The following is a 17,734-nucleotide window of genomic DNA, read 5'->3' as shown; positions in this document are numbered from 1 at the left end:
TATCTGTTTAATGTACCAGTAGTAGCAGTCATTTGTTAAATCCTAATTTCTCAGTTACACCTCCTCCTTTTCATTTAGTCTTTCTCTCAATCTTCAGGGATAGCTGGACAGTGGACATTTTAACGTCTTCATGCTGGAAAAGGGTGTTGTCCTTACAGGATAGAGGAATGAAACTGAGTGATGTTCTTGGAGAGACTGGTACCTCTGGGTTTCACATCTTATCTGGCATAGAATCAATCTAGAGGCCTTAAGTTTCTGAAAAAATAAACTTACTAAGGCAAGATTTTATAGAGAATTAGATAGAGCCCAGGGCATTCCCCAGGGTTTTCAGGAATACCGTTGGTTGGGGATTGGCAACATCTGGCTAAAGTTTGCATAAGAGTAACCTCCAGAATTACCTTTCAACTCTATTTGAGATCCCTTAACCACTGAAACTTTACTTTGTTCCATTACATTTCCCCCATTTGGTCAAGCAGGCATTCTCAATCTCACAATGCCAGGGCCAGGCTCTTCCCTGGGAGTCATGTCCCACCAGGAGACTTGCCAGGGAGACTTACACCCTGGGAGTCATGTCCCATGTAGTGGGGGGCGGTTAGTGAGTTTATTTGTAGAGTTGGCTTAGAGAGCCTACAACTGAGCAAGAAAAGAGGCTCTCTGGGGGTGATTCGTAGGCAAAATTATGTGTGGGCCTAGCTTCACCATTGTAGAAATAAGTTTCATAAGAGCAAGCCTCAAGATCAAGGGCTTGGCTTATTAAATGGGAAGTCCCTAATGCTTGAGGGAATATCAGGAATTCCCCAGGTGAGGAAGTTTAATAGTTTCACATTTCTCCCCAACTCCTCAAAGGTATTTTGCAAATACTTTTTTATTTTCTGCCCAAAATGCTCTGGAATGTATCTGGGTACTACATTAACCTGTACAAAATAGTAAGATCTCATTCCCTATTCTAGGTTCCCTGCAATTAGGTTGTTTAAATAAACTGGTCAGATATTATACTACAGAAAATTTAAATTTTGAACCAAATAACCATCTCTTCCTTTGGCCTCACACAGAGGTTGATGTTTTAAAATATAGACAACATAATCCTTTACCCTGTATTTTGATTTACCTTAGTCCTAACCAGGTCCATTTCATTCATATCTCTAATTGTTGTCTGATCTCTTTTTAAGCTTTTTAAACAGTTTCTGTATGGAGTAATGCTGACTTTAAGAGCTTCAGAACTATATGTCTCAGGTGTCATACCGATACCCAATGTTCCAGGGACCTACCAGGTTATATGTAAAGATCACAGCATCTCAGAATTTAGAAATAACAGTAAAACTCAGGAATAAATGTGACTGCTATTAAGAGTTTGCAATCTAGGAACCTTTACAATGAACCTTATTGAACATTCTATACTCTTTAATCATGGATTGCCCAATTTCTGCCCACTTTCTATCCCCTGATATCCTATGGACTTGAATTCAATTCTCAGAATTTGTTCGCTATAGTTAGTTTATATTAGTGAGATGATACATTATTTTTCCTTTTGTTTCTGGCTTATTTCACTCAACATAGTATCTTTAAGGTTCATTCACCTAGTTGCATGCCACACAACTTCATTCCTTCCTGCAATGCTTAATATCCATTGTCTGTATTCACCAAGGTTTGCCTTTCCAGTCACCAGTCGATGTACCTTTGGCTACCTCCATCCATTGCAAATCGTAAGTAATGCTTCCATGAACACCAGTGTGCAAATGCCTATTTGTGTCCCTGCTTTCAGTTCTTCCAAGTCTTTGTCCGCTAACAGGGTTGCAGGATCATGTAGCAACCTATACCTAGCCTCCTGTGAAACCACCACACTGTTGTCCAGAGGGACTGCACCATTCTACTTCCCTATCAACAGTGAATAGGTACATCTCTCTCCACATCTTCTCCATCACTTGTATCCTTCTGTTTATTTTTTAAGCAGTTTTATTTACACATCATACAATCCATCCTAAGTAAACCATCAATGGCTCCTGATATAACCACATAGTTATGCACTCACTACCACAATCTATATGAGGAAATTTCCATTTCTTTCACAAAGAAATAAGAGGAAGAAAAAAAGAAAAAGAGAAATAACAGCAACAAGAATCCCATATCCCACACTTATATCCCCCTCTTATTGACATTTAGCTTTGGTATATTACTCTTGTTACAATTAATGAAAGAACATTACAATGTTATTATTAACCATAGACCCTAGTTTGCTTTCATTGTATTTTTTTCATACACCATCCCATTTTTAACACCTTATAATGGTGACATTCAATTTCTCTTCTTCAAGTAAAAACTTTCTTTTATTTCTACATTCAATCATAATCACTGTCCACTCTAGGTTTCACTATGCTATACAGTCCCAGTTTTTATCCTCTCTCTTTCCTTCTGGTGTCATCCATGCTCCTAGTCTTCCTCTTTCGGTCGTACTCACACTCAGCCTTGTTCATTATACTTACAATATTGTGCAACTCACATACTGTTGTGCTATCTATTTCTGGATCATCACAATCCATCCTATTGAACGTTCTATACTTCTTCATCATCAAGTGCCCAAACTCTACCCTCTTTCTATGTCCTAACCTGTGTTCTCAACTTTAATTCTCAGAGTTTGCTCATTATAGTTAGTTCATATTTGTGAGACTATACAGTATTTGTCCCCTTTGTTTCTGGCTTATTTTGCTCAACATTATGTCCTTAAGGTTCATCCACATTGTTGCATATATCATGACTTTATTCTGTCTTACAGCTGTGTAATATTCCATCATATGTACATACCACAGTTTATTTAACCACTCGTTCATTGATGAACATCTGGGCTGTTTCCATGTCTTGACAATCATGAACATCAGTGTGCAAATGTCCGTTCGTGTCCCTGTTTTCAGTTTCCTCTGAGTTTATAACTACTAATGGGATTGCTGGATTATATGGCAATTCTATACTTAGCTTCCTGAGGAACCACCAAACTACCCTCCAGAGAGGTTGCAGCATTCTACATTCCCACCAACAGTGAATGAGTGTACCTGTTTCTCCACATCCTTTCCAGCACTTGTCGTTTTCTGTTTTGTTTTTTGTTTGTTGTTGTTGTTGTTTTACAATGGGCATTCTAGTAGGTCTGAGATGATATTTCATTGTGGTTTTGGTTTGCATATCCCTAATCATAAGTGAAGGTGATCATCTTCTCACATGTTTTTGAGTCATTTTTTATTTCCACATTAGAAAAGTGTTGTAGTAGTCAGGATTCTTTAGGGGAGCAAAACCAACAGTAGATATCTGTAAATATGAGTCTCTATAAAAGTGTCTCACACAACCATGGAGATGCACGAGTCCAATCTCTGCAAGCCAGGCCACAAGCTGGCAACTCTGATGAAGGTCTTGGATGAATTCCCTAGGAAAGGCTGGCCAGTTGAAGTAAGAGAGAGATTCTCTCCTTATAAGCCTCTGGCTGATTAGATTTAAATATCACTTATTGTGGAAGGCAGGCCCCTTAGCTGGCTGCGCATGTAATCAGCCATAGATGAAATACACATGCTGATGATTTAGGTCCACAGGAAGAGAACTGGGCAGCATCACCTGGCCAAGTTGACACCTGAACCTATCACATGTCCACCCCTTGTCAACTTGGCAGCTATATTCATCAACTTAAACTATATTTAATCTCTGAACAGAATACAAATAGACATTTCTCACCTACAAATACTCATCTGTCCTGTGTACAAAGCCCTAAATCTTTCCAGAATAGGGTGCAAGTCCTTGGGTAATAGTCACTCTTAAACTTGATATCCTATAACTTAAATACTAAAACATGAATAATATAACTTATTCATATGATAAGGGGATAAGATAGAGGGGAAAATAAAGATATTTGCCTTATGTACAAATACAACAAACTCATAACAAAACAAGGAACAGATATTCATACCATTACAGTCCTCATTTCTGTAACTTGCCACGTGGTCATCACTACCTTCCTCTACCACCCATTCCATGTTCCCTTTACCCTTGGCAAACACTTGAGCTGGCCGTGGTTCTTTGCCTGGAGGGGTGACCCAAACCTTCATAGCTGAAATTTCTGTGCCACTGATAAGTCCTACCTGGATTGGGTTGTTGCACTTTTCCATTGATGTTAATTATAGGGCATGATAGTATTAAGAAATGCCCTCGGGAATCTCCTATAGTCCAGGAAAACTCTTCTTCACCTCTATTGTATATTTGTAGTCTATTTCCCTATGATAGTCAGGATCAATCACCCCAGCCAGTACAATAATTCCCTTCTTTGACTATTGATTCAGAGGCATGTAAAGCCCAAACTGGCCAGGTGGCAGTCTTAACTTACACTTCAATGGAATATTGTTGTGTTTCCTGGTGGAAGTACGCCTCCTTCTAGAATTAAGACCTGTAGACCAGCAGAGCTCAAGGTTGCAGAGCTCAAGTTTGAGCTTTTTTCAAGGAAAAGGAACCTTTTCAAGGAAGCAAAATTTTCCTAGTAGATCACTAGGGATGATAGTGAGTGGTGCCACTCCCATTTCTACCCCTTGATTCCTGGACCCACGAATCCGGACAATAAGAGAAACAGCACTATAGAGTGGATGCTGATTCAGAGCCTCCTGGAGGACATGACCCCAGCCTTGCAGGATATTGCCACTTATTTGGCACTGTGGGTTTTCAAAAGGCCATTTTACCATTCTATCAACCCAGCTGCTTCAGGATGGTGGGGAATATGGTAATACCAGAGAGTTCCATGAGCATGTGCCCACCCCTACACTTCATTTGCTGTGTAGTGAGTTCCTTGATCAGAAGCAATGCTATGTGGAATACCTTGACAATGGATAAGGCATTCTATAACCGTGGATGGTAGTTTTGGCAGAGGCATTGTGTAGAGGGAAGGCAAACCCATATCCAGAATATGTGTCTCTTCCAGTTAGAATAAATCATAGCTCCTTCCATGATGGAAGTGGTCAAATGTAATCAACCTGCCACCAGGTAGCAGGCTGATCACTTCGGGGAATGGTGCCATATCAGGCACTAAGTATGGGTCTCTGCTGCTGGCAGAATGAGCACTTAGTAGCAGTGGTTGTAGCCAGGTCAGCCTTGATGAGTGCAAGTCCATGTTGCTGAGTCCATGCATAGCCTTCATCCCTACCACCATGACCCCTTTGTTCATGAGCCCACTGGACAATGACAGAAATGACTAGGGAAAGAGGTTGACTGGCATCCACAGAACATGTCATCTTATCCACTTGATTATTAAAACCTTCCTCTACTGGCCACCCTCTGGTGTGCATTCACATGGGACACAAATATCTTCATGGTTTTTGCCCACTCAGAAAGGTCTATCCATATACCTCTTCCCCAGACTTCTTTTTATTTTTTTTTAACTTTTTTATTAATTAAAAAAATTAACAAACAAAACATTAAGATATCATTCCATTCTAAATATACAATAAGTAATTCTTAATATCATCACATAGTTGCATATTCATCATTTCTTAGAACATTTGCATCGATTTAGAAAAAGAAATAAAAAGACAACAGAAAAAGAAATAAAACGATAACAGAGAAAAAAAAAAAAGATTATACATACCATACCCCTTACCCCTCGCTTTCATTTACCACTAGCATTTCACACTAAATTTATTTTAACATTTGTTCCCCCTATTATTTATTTTTATTCCATATGTTCTACTCTTCTGTTGGTATAGTAGCTAAAAGGTGCATCAGACACAAGGTTTTCACATTCACAGAGTCTCATTGTGAAAGCTATATCATTGTTCAATCATCATCAAGAAACATGGCTACTGGAACACAGCTCTACATTTTCAGGCAGTTCCCTCCAGCCTCTCCATTACATCTTGAACAACAAGGTGATATCTACTTAATGCATGAGAATAATCTCCAGGATAACCTCTCAACTCTGTTTGCAATCTCTCAGCCATTAACACTTAGTCTCATTTCACTCTTCCGCCTTTGGTCGAGAAGGTTCTCTCAATCCCTTGATGTTAATTCTCAGCTCATTCTAGGGTTTTTCTCAGTCCCTTGATGCTGAGTCTCAGCTCATTCCAGGATCTCTGTCCCACATTGCCAGGAAGGTCCACATCCCTGGGAGTCATGTCCCATGCAGAGAGGGGGAGGGTGGTGAGACTGCTCATCATGTTGGCTGGAGAGAGAGGCCACATCTGAGCAACAAAAAGGCTCTCTTGGGGGTAACTCTTAGGCCTAAATTTTAAGTAGACTTGACCTATCCTTTGTGGGGTTAAGTTTCATATGAGTAACCCCCAAGACTGGGGGCTCAGCCTATAGCTTTGGTTGTCCACACTGCTTGTGAGAATATCAAGAATTCAACTTGGGGAAGTTGAATTTCTCCCCACTCTCACCATTCCCCGAAGGGGGCTTGCAAATACTTTTCCAGTCACTGACCAAATCACTCTGGGATTCACTGGGGCATCACTCTGGACAAACTAACAAAATCTCATGTGCTACCTGAGATTCCAAGTACTTATGACATTCAATCAAACTATCTACATGAGTTATATCAGGAAATGCTCTAGTCAAAATATAAATTTTGTAACAAATAAACATTTTTTGCTTTAGTCTCACACATAAGGTGACATTTTAAAGTATTAATTATCATCTATTTTCAGCACCCTGCAATAATGACATTCCTTTGTTCTTCCTCATTCCCCAGACTTCTTTATCGCCAATCTTCCAATCATGCTCCTTCCAAGTCCCTGACCATCCAGCCAAACCATTAGCAACAGCCCATGAATCAGTATTTAAAATGCACCTCTGACCAGTTCTCCTTCCAAGCAAAATGAACAGGCAGGTGCATTGCTTGAAGATCTGCCCAGTGGGAGGATTTTCCCTCACCACTGTCCTTTAGAGATATCCAAGAGAGGGGCTACAGTGCTGCGGCTGCCTGCTTTTGTGTGGTACCTGCATATCATGCAGAACCATTTGTAAACCTGGCCTGAGTTTTCTCTACTTCATTCAACTGATTATATGGCAATTCCCAAGAGCCTCTAACTCCAGGCTGGAAAAGAGAAGGTAATGGGGCAGGAGTGAGGGCCATAGGTATTTGGGCTACTTCATATAACTTACTTGTGCCTTCACCTACTCTGGCTCAATCTCATATATAGCATTTCCATTTTATGATAGAGTGCTGCTGTGCACACCCAACTTTATGGTGTGTCAGACAACACTCAGCTCATGATAGGCAACTAAGATTTCATAGTAGCTTGGTAGCCCATGGTTAAGCATTCAGTCTTTACTAAGGCCCAGTAACAGGCCAAAGCAGTTTCTCAAAAAGAAATAAGTATCTGCAGAGGATGGTAAGGCTTTACTCCAAAATCCTAACGGCCTGAATTGTGATTTTCCTATATGAGCTTAGAACAGGCTCCAAACAGCATCCCTACTTGTAACCAACACTTCCAGTACCATTATAGTTGTTGGATCATATGGCCCAAGTGGCAGAGCAGCCTGCACAGCAGCCTGGACCTGATGCAGACCCTCCTCCTTCCTCTTGTTCCGGTACCCACTCAAAACTAGCAGCTTTTCTGGATACTAGGTAAATGGTCTGGAGTAGCACACCCAAATGAGGAATATGTTGTATCCAAAATCCAAAGAGGCCAACTAGGCATTGTGCCTCTTTTTTTGTCATAGAAGGGTCCAGATGTAACAGCTTATCCTTCACCTTAGAAGGGATATCTCAACACGCCCCGCACCACTGGACACATGGAAATTTCACTGAGGTGGAAGGCTCCTGTATTTTTGTTGGATTTATATCCCATCCCCTGACATGCAAATGCCTTACCAAATAAGTCTAGAGTAGTTGCTACGTCTTGCTTACTAGATCCAATCAACATGATATCATCAATATAACTGACCAGTGTGATATCTTGTGGGAGGGAAAAAAGGTCAAGCTCCCTATGGACAAGTTTATGACATAGGGCTGGAGAGTTGATAATCCCCTGAGGTAGGACAGCGAAAATATATTACTGATGTTGCCAGCTGAAAGCAAACTGTTTCTGGTGGTCCTTACTGACGGCTATTCAGAAAAAAGCATTTGCCAGATCAATAGCTGCATAACAGGTACCAGGGGATGTCTTCTGCCCATTTTTTTTTTTTTTTTTTTATTAACAGAAAGAAAAAAAAAAAAGAAATTAACACAACATTTAGAAATCATACCATTCTACATATGCACTCAGTAATTCTTAACATCATCACATAGATGCATGATCATTGTTTCTTAGTACATTTGCATCGGTTTAGAGGAACTAGCAACACAACAGAAAAAGATATAAAATGTTAATATAAAGAAAAGAAATAAAAGTAGTAGTAATAGTAAAAAACAACAACAACAAACAAACCAACAAGCAAACAAAAACAAAAAAAACCCTATAGCTCAGATGCAGCTTCATTCAGTATTTTAACATGATTACTTTACAATTAGGTATTATTGTGCTGTCCATTTTTGAGTTTTTGTATCTAGTCCTGTTGCACAGTCTGTATCCCTTCAGCTTCAATTACCCATTGTCTTACCCTGTTTCTAACTCCTGCTGAACTCTGTTACCAATGACATATTTCAAGTTTATTCTCGAATGTCCGTTCACATCAGTGGGACCATACAGTATTTGTCCTTTAGTTTTTGGCTGGATTCACTCAGCATAATATTCTCTAGGTCCATCCATGTTATTACATGGTTCATAAGTTTATCTTGTCTTAAAGCTGCATAATATTCCATCGTATGTATATACCACAGTTTGTTTAGCCACTCTTCTGTTGATGGAGATTTTGGCTGTTTCCATCTCTTTGCAATTGTAAATAACGCTGCTATAAACATTGGTGTGCAAATGTCCGTTTGTGTCTTTGCCCATTTTTAAATAGGATTTTTTGCCTTTTTGTTGTTGAGTTGTAAAATTTATTTATATATTCTGGATATTAAAACCTTAGCAGAGGGTGGGCCACGGTGGCTCAGTGGGTAAGAATTCTTGCCTGCCAAGCCCGAGGACCTGGGTTTGATTCCTGGTGCCTGCCCATGTAAAAAAAAAAAACCTTAGCAGATATATAGTTTCCAAATATTGTTTCCCATTGCATAGGCTGTCTTTTTATTTTCCTGACAAAGTCCTTTGATGTGGAAAAGTATTCAATTCTGAGGAGATTCCATTTGTCTTTTTCTTCTTTCATTGCTGGCACTTTGAGTGTAAGGTCTAGGAAACCCCTTTTATCAAAAGATCCTTAAGATATTTCCTTACATTTTCTTCTAAAAGTTTTACGGTCTAACTTGGAGAAGTCCTCCAGTTCTGAAAGTCAGCATCACTCCATACAGCAACCATTACAAAGCTATAAATTTTTATAGCACGCTATTTAATTTAACCTGTCTAGAATTTGCAAATTTCCTGGAAGGATTTCAGCAAATGTAAAACTATTAAACTTCCCCACCTGGTGAATTCTTCCTATTCTCTTAAGCAATGAGGATTCCCAATTTAATAAGCCAAGGCCCTAACCCCAAGAACTTTAGCTCAAAAAGTGAAACTAATTACCCTTACCTGAGCTCTAGAACTAGGAAAAGGGAGAAGACTGCTTTCCTAGTCCTGCATGCTCACACAGCAGTGGAGAAAGAGGAAAACTTTCTCCTAATTAAACACCACCAAGAAATACTCAATCTTTTGCGTGTCAAACTCTTACCAACAAAAAACAGCAGTAATCCATTGCCCTAGCCATCATAAAAATAATACTACCATCTCTCAGGGATAACTGGACCAACCCAGCAGCCAAAACTTCAGTCTAGTCATTTGAGCCCTTTCTAAACCTCATTCCCGCACCTCTTAATGTGGCCCTCTTGTTCCCCAGTTAAGCAGAAATGAACCTCCGAGCTAAAATTTACTCTTAGATTTGAAGGATAGTCATTCCCTTCCCTCTTACCAGTCTCTCTTGGCTAATGCCTCTCCTAGGCCCACTCACTTCTGTCCTCCTCTTGCTATTAATTGGCACTTAAACATTTTAAAACTTCTCATCCTGTTTATTTCTTCCAGACTAAGAGCCTTTCACATCAAGCCAATCCTAACATGAGAACTTTCAGCCATCCCCACTGCCCTCTGGACTCTTCCCCTCTGAACATAAGTATGATAGCCAGAAAGTTCTACTTTCTGTTCATCAGGCAGGGCCTACACCCACTGACAGGCCAGAAGCAGCAACAAAAGACAGACCGTTGTCCCTCAGCACCCCTCAAGTTTAAGGGGCAAAAACTCTCTGGGGGAATTTGAGGTAGGCTAGAACAAGGAGGAAGGGAAGAATGCTAGTTTGGCAGTGTTGTGTACCCTGGAAAAGCCACGTCCTTTAATCCTGATTCAGTATTGTAGGGTGGAATCCTTTTGATTAGATTATCTCCATGAAGATGTGGCCCACCCAGTTGTGAGTGTGGCCTTTTGGTTAGACGGAGATATGACTCTGCCCATTCAAAATGGGGGTTGGATTAGTTTACTGGAGTCCTTTAAAAAAAGAAAACATTTTGGAGAAAGCTCAGAGCTGATGCAGATGCCTGGAGAACAGTTGCTTCAGAGCTAACAGAGCCAACATGTGACCCAGATGTTTGGAGATACAGAGCCCAGCAGACATTGCCATGTGCCTTCCCATGAAATGCTAAGCAAGCCAGAACCCAGGGTTTTGTTCTGGAGGAGCTAAGTGAAGGCCCACAGATGCCAAGTGAGGAACACAGGAAACAGAGGCTGAAAGCAATGGAGTCCAGGAGCAAGGGACAGCAGATTCCAGCCATGTGCCTTTCCAGCTGACAGAAGTGTTTGGACAGTATCAGCCTGTTTTGAGTGAAGGTAATCTTTTGTTGGTGCCTTAGTTTGGACATTTTCTCAGCACTAGAACTGTAAACTTGTAACTTATTAAATTCCCTTTTTAAAAAGCTGTTTCATTTCTGGTATACTGCATTCCAGCATTTTAACAAACTAATACAGAGCCCTTAAGCAAGGGTGGTTAATCAAGATCAGGAGGGCCGGTGGTGACACAGACACCCTGCATGGGGATAACCAATTCAGGAAACACCTGGTGACAGCCAACCCACCTGCAGCCAAATGACCCCTACCTGAGTGAGTCATCTATGGAGCAGGGTAGAGCCAACCCACCCAAATGCACCATCTACAGCCACGCCCTGGAGAGAAGGTTGGGCAGAAGAAAACGCCCTGAACGAGAAGGAGGAGGAGGAATGAGAAAAGCTAATTTATCTAAGCAGATGGCCCCTCATTGCCTATTGTCTCTCGCCTCCCTTACCTCTGTTTTTGTGAGTGTCTGTGTGCTGGTTTGAAAGAATGTATGTCCCCTAGAAAAGCCGTGTTGTAATCTAAATCCCATTTCATAAAGGCAGAATAATCCCTATTCAATACTGTATGTTTGAATCTGTAATTAGATCATCTCTCTGGAGATGTAACCCAATCAAGAGTGGTTGTTAAGCTGGATTAGGTGACAACATGTCTTCACCCATTTGGGTGGGTCTTGATTAGTTTCTGAAGTCCTATAAAAGAGGGAATATTTTGGAGAATGAAAGAGATTCAGAGACAGCAGCACAGAACGACATAGCCACGAGAAGCAGAGTCCACCAGCCAGTGACCTTTTGAGATGAAGAAGGAAAATGCCTCCCAGGGATCTGCATGAAACAGGGAAGCCAGGAGAAGAAGCTAGCAGATGATGCCGTGTTCACCATGTGCCCTTCCAGATGAAACAGGAACCCTGAACTTCATCGGTCTTCTTGAATCAAGATATCTTTTCCCAGATGCCTTAGATTGGACATTTCTATAGACTTTAACTGGGACATTTTCTCAGCCTTAGAACTGTAAACTAGCAACCTATTAAATTCCTCTTTTTAAAAGCCATTCTGTTTCTGGTATATTGCATTCCAGCAGCTAGCAAACTAGAACAGTCTACATGTCCTCTTTTTAAAAATCTTTAATTTTATTTTAGTTTTATTATATATCCATCTATTCCATAGATGGATATATTTTCCATCATATTTCATATTTCCACAATTACTCATATTTATTCAGATGTTGAAATATGAGTAATTGTGGAACAAGAGGTTTCTCTAAAGGGTTAAAATTTGTTTATGCAACAATAGACCTTGTCTCTGCAATCAGTTGAATGACAAAGGTAGTAGTCCCCTATCACTAATCATTTTTACCATGCACAAAATCTAAAATCTTTGGGGGGCATTTCTCATTTCTCTGGAAATCATTTAACCTGCCTCCAATTGCAGTAAGGCAAGGTTTTTATCTGTTCATATTCACTCCATTGGAGGCACAAACATCCCTCAATTCTCTTATTTAAATTTGCAAATATGTAATATACAAATATAGAACTTGATGTTAACATTAAAAAAGTGTAATTTTGGTTTGTTCTAATAGCCTGTCTTACATTTTTTTCATAAAAAATATTTCCATTATCTTTCCACAAGGAGCTATAACATATTCTAAAGTGTAAATTATTATACATCTTGATTTACAAATAAGAATGTTAAATTCTCCAGGTTGGAATTTCTGAATAACATTGATAGGCATTTACTGGAAGGAACCAGAACATCAAACCTTAAATATTTCCTATTTCAGCCCCAATTAAATTTTTGAAAAGCTATCAGTTTGTTGACAGGCGCAGTTCATACAATAACTTGATGCACCATAAAGATGAGATTAATCTGGTGGATGAAAATGTGTATGCTAGACACACCAGACCCTTCCATACAACTGAGTGAAGAGGTCGTCTCTTAATTTTTTGCCCTATGTTTTAAATAAAATTAAAATACATGTGGTAAAAATTGTAAGCAGTAAAGAAAGTTCTAAAATAACAAGTAAATGTCCTTTGCTCTATTAACCAGCAAATTTAATGTCTTCAAAATCATTAAAACAGTCATACAAATAACTTGTGAACTGAAGTCAACCTTGGAAAATAATTCAGAGGTCTTTGGAATTGTGTTGATTGCTCAATGTATTACCTGTTGCAGAGGAACGCCATGAAAACTTCAATCCTCTTTAAAAACAAAAAAATTGCAAAGCAACATGGCAGCATGCACATGCTGCCCGGAGAGAGCCAACTCCAGACTGCACTCAGCTCCATGGATCTGGTCACAGCTGCAGGGAGGGTCTTTGAAATCATCCTTGAAATTTTGACTAACAAAGCATTTTCACAAGGTAAGAAAAACTTCTCTTAATCAAAATGAAATAATTTGGTCCTTATAACATAGAGAAACTTAACTCTGTCAGATTCAGTTTGTCTGGTCATTACTTAATAGAAAAATATCTTTATTTAACACTGTATAAAAAGGCCTTAGCCATCATGTCCCAAGTATTAAGTTAAAAACAGGTCCAGCCTTTTCTAAAGGACAGAGGGAAGGCAAGACAGCAAGGGACTAAAGATGGAGAAGGAAAATTCCTTCAGAGAAATTCCAGCTCCAACGATGAGAAGCTAGGTGTTTTTCCTCCAAAAAACACTTGCTGTCTGGTAGAGCAGGAAAGGTTTGCAGAGACACTGGCCGCAGGAGCTCAGCCGAGTCCCTCTTCAATGCCTCAGATCCTCCTGGACAGTTGCACAATCTTCTGGAAAAGAGTGAAGTGCCAAGCATGTAAAGAAAGGAGGTAGATGTCCTCAAAGAGATGGACTAGAACAGCATCTGCTGCCTCTGCTAAGGCCAACAGAGTCTGGGCTTGCCAACTAAAGTCCACACAGCTAGTGAATTTTGTACATATTTCTCTTTCCAGGAGGCTGAAGGGTAGGTTCCGTATCAACAAATCTATGCTCTTCTGAAGCTTTCAGATCTCCTTCAGAGTCCGATGTCTCCATGCATCGGAAGGAAGGTTAATGAAAGGAAGTGCCTGAGGGGGCACCCCGCCACAGGTGCACAGGGTTGCACAGGCATTGTGCCCCAAGTGGGCTTCCAGCTTGTGGCTTCAGTAACATGGGCCCATGGTGGGTGCAGAGGGGTCCTGGTGCCAGCTCCTGTGCTTGGCATCTTGGCCCCCCCACTAGCTCTTGAACTTCAGGGGTGAAGGGAGGCAGGCATCTGGGGGAGATCCGGAGAATGCTTCAGCCACATACTCAGGGTAAGTTAGCACTTAACCCAGGTTCCAATAGCAGGTGCCGCCGGTTGTCCTCTTACATGTGTTCTCAATAAATTTTCTATCTACTTGCTCTTTAAAAAAAAAAGTTTTATGATCTTAGCTCTAATGTTTAGGTCTTTGATCTATTTTAATTTTTATATAAGTTGTGAAATAGGGATCCTCTTTCATTCTTTTGAATATGGAGACCCAGAGTCTCCATGCACCATTTGTTGAAGAGGCTACTCTGTCTCAGTTGAGTTGACTTGACTGCCTCATTAAAGATCAATTTTCCATAGATGAGAAGGTTCATCTCAATTCCATTGGTGATTTCATCTACCTTTATGCCACTACCATGTTGTATCGACCACTGCAGCTTTGTGATATGCTTTTAAGTCAGTGTAGTGTAAGACCTACCTCTTCATTTTTCTTTCTCAAGATATTTTTAGCTATTCATGGTACCCTACTCTTCCAAATAAATTTGATTTTTTGTTTTTCTATTTCTGCAAAGTAAGTTGTTGGGATTTTAATTGGTATTGCATTGACTGTATAAATCAATTTGGATAGAATTGACATCTTAACTACATTTAGTCTTTCAATCCATGAACATAGTATGTCCTTCCATTTATTTAGGTCTTTCTTGATTTCTTTTAGCAACTTTTTGTAGTTTTCTGTGTAAAGGTCTTTTATGTCCTTGGGTAAATGTATTCCTAAATATTTTATTTTTTTGTTTGCTATTGTAAATGGAATTTCTTCTTGATTTCCTCCTTAGATTGCTCACTGTTGGTGTATAGAAACCTTACTGATTTTTGCATATTGATCTTGTATGCTGCACTCATTTATTAGCTGAAATAGCTTTACTGTAGATTTTTCAGGATTTTCTAAATATAAGACTATCTCATCTGAAGAGTTTTACTTCTTTTTTTCCAATTTGGATACTTTATTTCTTTTTCTTGCCTAATTGCTCTAGCTAGAACTTACAGCAAAATGCTAAATAACAAAATGTTAAAGGATGACAGTGGGCATCCTTGTCTTGTTCCTGATCTTAGAGGGAAAGCTTTCAGTTTTTCCCCATTGCATATGTTGTTATCTGTGGGTTTTTCATATATTCCCTTTATCATGTTAGGGAAGTTTCCTTCTATTCCTATTCTTTGAAGTGTTTTCATCAAGAAAGGATGCTGAATTTTGTCAAATGTCTTTTCTGCATCAATCAATATGATCATGTGGTTTTCCTCTTTAATTTATTGATATGATGTATTATATTAATTGATTTTCTTGTGTTGAACCACTCTTGCATACCTGGAATAAAACCCACTTGGTCATGGTGTATAATTTTTTTATGTGCTGCTGAGCATTTTGTTGAGGATTTTTGGGTCTATAGTCATAAAAGAGATTGGTCTGAAAAAAAAAAAGAGATTGGTCTGTACTTTTCTTTTCTTGTATCTTTGTCTGGCGTTGGTATGAGGGTGATGTTGGCTTCATAGAATGAATTAGATAGCTTTCCCTCCTCTTCAATTTTTTTGAAGAGCTTGAGCAGGATTGGTATGAATTCTTTCTTGAATGCTTGGTAGAATTCACATGTGAAGTCATCTGGTCCTGGACTTTTCATTTTTGGAAGTTTTTTGATGACTAATTAAAGCTCTTTACTTGTAATTGGTTTGTTGAAGTCTTCTGTTTCTTCTCAAGTCAGTTTGGTTGTTCATGCTGTTCTAGAAAGCTGTTCATTTTGTCTAAGTTGTGTAGTTTGTTAGCATATAGTTGTTCATGTTATTCTCTCATTATCTCATTTATTTCTGTGGGGTCAGTAGTTATGCCCCTTATGATTATTTGAAACTGTTATATACCCCAGAAAAGCCATGGTTTTTTTCCTAATCCAGTTTTGTTGGAGCAGACTTATTGCTTAGGGTGGGACTTTTTTATTAGGTTCTTTCCATGGAGATATGGTCCACTGAACTGTGGATGGAATTTTCTTGATTGTGTTCTTTCTGTGGAGATCTGACCCATCTAATTGTGAGTGGGGACTTTTGATTAGGTGGTTTCCAAGGAGATGAATCTCTGCCCATTCAAGATGGGTTTTAATCTGCTTCCTGGAGTTCTTAAAGAAGGAGCCATTTTGGAAAAAGCTCAGAGTTGGAGAGCTTTGGAGAGGCACAAAGAAAATGACCCCAGGGAAGCTGTTTGAAGCCAGAAACCAAAGGACCAGCAGATGCCAGCCATGTGCCTTCCTAGCTAACAGAGGTGTTCTGGATTCCATTGGCCTTTCTTGAGACCAAGTATCTTTCCCTTTTTGCCTTATTAAATCCCCTTTATAAAAGTCAACCCATTTCTAAAAAAAAAAAAAAAGTCAACCCATTTCTGGTATATTGCATTCCAAAAGCATTAGCAAGCTAAACACCTCCCCCCCATTCTGATTTTATTTACTTGCACCCTCTCTTTTTTGCTTTGTCAGCCTAGCTCAATGTCCATTACTGATTTTCTCAATGAACCAACTTCTGGTTTTATTGAGTCTCTCTATTGTTTTCATGTCCTCAATTTCATTGATTTCTGCTCTTTGTTATTTCTTTCCTTATGCTTGCTTTGAGATTAGTTAGCTGTTCTTTCTCTAGTTCTTCCAAGTAAGCAGTTCATTCTTTGATTTTTTCTTTCTTCTTTTTTAACATAAGCATTTAGGGCAATAAATTTCCCTCTCAGTACTTCCTTTGCTGTATCCTATAAGTTTTGATATATTGTGTTCTTGTTTTCATTTGCCTCAAGATATTTACTGATTTCTCTCCTAATTTCTTCCTTGTCCCACTGATTGTTTAAGAGTGTGTTGTTTAGCCTTCATATATCTGTGAATTTTCCAGCCCCCATTGATTTCCGGCTTCATTACATTAAGATCTGAGAAAGTGCTTTGTGTAATTTTTACCTTTTTAAATTTATTGAGACTTGCTTTGTGACCCAACATGTGGTCTCTCCTGGAGAATGATCCATGAGCACTTGAGAAAAATGTATATCATGCTGTTGTTAGGTACAATGTTCTGTATGTCTGTTAAGTCTAGTTCATTTATCATATTATTCCCTTATTGTTCCTCTATCTGTTCCCTTATTGATCCTCTATCTAGATGTTCTATCCATTGATGAGAGTTGTGTATTGAAGTTTCCAACTATTATTGTAGAAGTGAGTACTTCTCCTTCACTTTTTTCAGTGTTTTGCTTCATGTATGTTTGGGCTCTCTGGCTCAGTGCATAGATATTTATGATTATTGTGTCTTCTTGATGAATTGTCCTTTTTATTAATACCTACTGTCCTTCTTTGCCTCTTTTAATTGTTTTACATTTGAAGTGTAATTTGTCTGATACTGTATAGCTACCCCTGATTTTCTCTGGTTGTTGTTTGCATGAAATACCTTTTCCCAACCTTTCACTTTCACCCTGTTTATGTTTTTAGGTCTTAGTGAGTCTCTTGTAGACCACATATGGATGGATTCTGTTTTTTTGTGTGTTTTTTTTTTAAATCAATTATGCCAACCTATGCCTTTTGATTGGGGAGTTTAGTCATAAATGATTAGCATTTAATGTTATTATTGTAAAGGCAGTACTTTCTCCAAACGTTTTTTGGGAAAAAAAAATTCTTTTTTTGCATG

General features: G+C 39.2%; 1 pseudogene; it reads left to right on the top strand.

The window, feature by feature from the left end:
- The first annotated feature begins 3,333 nt into the window (after positions 1 to 3,333).
- Positions 3,334 to 17,734, top strand: part of LOC143690729 (la-related protein 7-like) — a 29,328-nt pseudogene continuing 14,927 nt past the window's right edge.

Source organism: Tamandua tetradactyla, chromosome 7, assembly GCF_023851605.1.
Source record: "Tamandua tetradactyla isolate mTamTet1 chromosome 7, mTamTet1.pri, whole genome shotgun sequence".
NCBI lineage: Eukaryota > Metazoa > Chordata > Mammalia > Pilosa > Myrmecophagidae > Tamandua > Tamandua tetradactyla.
Note: the sequence above shows the minus strand (reverse complement) of the source record. Positions and strands in the feature narration are given on the sequence as shown.